General features: G+C 42.0%; 1 non-coding gene across 1 annotated transcript; it reads right to left on the reverse strand.

Moving 5' to 3' along the window:
* Positions 1 to 1801: 1801 nt before the first annotated feature.
* TRNAG-CCC (transfer RNA glycine (anticodon CCC)) lies at positions 1802 to 1874 on the reverse strand. Its single transcript has one exon. It is a non-coding gene; the product is annotated as a tRNA-Gly (tRNA).
* Positions 1875 to 2295: the final 421 nt, after the last annotated feature.

The following is a 2295-nucleotide window of genomic DNA, read 5'->3' on the forward strand; positions in this document are numbered from 1 at the left end:
TCTATACCTAAGGGCTTCCCTTGTGGCTCAACTGGTAAAGAATCTGCCTGCAGTGTGGGAGACCTGGGTTCGATTCCTGGGTTGGGAAGATCCCCTGGAGAAAGGAAATGCTACCCACTCCAGTATTCTGGCCTGGAGAATTCCATAGTCAATGGGGTCACAAAGAGTTGGACAAGACTGAGTGACTTTCACTTTCTTTCCTTTCACTTTCTATACTTAAAAATTACAAAAGAGCCAACATACATATTGTGTTAGGACAGAAAGCAAGATGTAGAATTTTTTGAAGAGTACCTCACGATTTGTTCCCTTCCCTTGTAAAGCATGCAATACATCAATTATTTGGGAAAAGAAGGACCAAGTACTGATACCACTCTGTAGGAATACAAATGAGAGTTTATTAAACCCACTAAAAAAAAAAAAAAAAAAAAAGGATGGTCACATAGAGAATTGCAAAAAGCTCCTGGCTTGGAAGGACAGGACTTTTCAAGTGATTCCTGGCACTGTACTGAAAGGAGCATAGTCGGGGAAAAAAAAATCTCCAAGGTTTTTCATTTACTGAAAGTAGAAATGAGTGAAGTATAAAACGTAGCTTCCCCAAAGCTAGTGTAGCCTTGGTTTTATTAAACGAAGTAAAATGTCCAAGAAAAAGAGTTAATGGCTCAGCTTTGTTATATGCTAGTCAGACCATCCTTGTATGTGTTCTGTTCTTTTTTCCTTTTTTTTTTTTTTTTTTTTACACTTGGTCATTTCAGATCACGGCAGACATCTTCGAGCCTCAGGGCATCAGTACCCTGGATGCTGAAGCCTCGTTCATCACCAATTCTTTTTTCCTTTTAAATATTTATTTATTTGGCTGTGCAGGGTCTTTTTTTTTTTTTTTTTTAATTTTTATTTTTCAGTGGGTTTTGTCATACATTGATATGAATCAGCCATAGAGTTACACGAATTCCCCATCCCGGTCTCCCATCCCACCTCCCTCTCCACCCGATTCCTCTGGATCTTCCCAGCCCAACAGGCCCGAGCACTTGACTCATGCCTCCCACCTGGGCTGGTGGTCTGTTTCACCACAGATAATATACATGCTGTTCTTTCGAAGCATCCCACCCTCCCCTTCTCCCACAGAGTTCAAAAGTCTGTTCTGTACTTCTGTGTCTCTTCTTCTGCCCTGCATATAGGGCCATCGTTACCATCTTTCTAAATTCTGTATATATGTGTTAGTATACTGTAATGTTCTTTATCTTTCTGGCTCACCTCACTCTGTATAATGGGCTCCAGTTTCATCCATCTCATTAGAACTGATTCAAATGAATTCTTTTTAACGGCTGAGTAATATTCCATGGTGTATATGTACCACAACTTCCTTATCCATTCATCTGCTGATGGGCATCTAGGTTGCTTCCATGTCCTGGCTATTATAAACAGTGCTGCGATGAACATAGGGGTGCACGTGTCTCTTTCAGATCTGGATTCCTCAGTGTGTATGCCCAGAAGTGGTATTGCTGGGTCATATGGTAGTTCTATTTCCAGTTTTTTAAGAAATCTCCACACTGTTTTCCATAATGGCTGTACTAGTTTGCATTCCCACCAACAGTGTAAGAGGGTTCCCTTTTCTCCACACTCTCTCCAGCATTTATTGCTTGTAGACTTTTGGATAGCAGCCATCCTGACTGGCGTGTAATGGTACCTCATTGTGGTTTTGATTGTGCAGGGTCTTAATTGCAGCACCTGAGATCTTTAGTTGTGGCATGCAGTATCTTCAGTTACAGCATGCAAACTCTTAGTTGCAGCATGTGGGATCTAGTTCCCTGACTGGGGATCGAACCCAGGCCCCCTGTATTGGGAGTGCAGAGTCTTAACCACTGGACCACCAGGCAAGTCCCTGTATTCTGTTTTGGCACTGTAGTTTGAGAGAGATTGACAAACAGAAGTATATCCAAACACTGCTGTCCTTAGAGAGCATGGCAATTCTGGAAGAGTTGGCATGGAAGAGAGGATGAGAAGATGGCAATTCATGATATGGGGAGTGGAAGAAGGACCTGGGAAGTTTGATGAAGAGAAGAAACGACTAAGGGAGGACACAATAGTGAACTTCAGTTGTGGGAGGCCTTATGGCCAAGAATGAATGGAATCATTCTCTGACTTCTACAGATTTAAAGCAGGACTGAGGAAGGAGGCAATGTTTGGCTCAATTTAGGAGAGATCCATGTAACAGAACTCATCAAAAATGGAATGGACTATCCACGGAGACAAAATGTCCCTACCAATGGGATGTGTTTGAAGAGGGAATCTCAACAT

Source organism: Muntiacus reevesi, chromosome X (genome assembly GCF_963930625.1).
Source record: "Muntiacus reevesi chromosome X, mMunRee1.1, whole genome shotgun sequence".
In the NCBI taxonomy this organism is placed as follows: domain Eukaryota; kingdom Metazoa; phylum Chordata; class Mammalia; order Artiodactyla; family Cervidae; genus Muntiacus; species Muntiacus reevesi.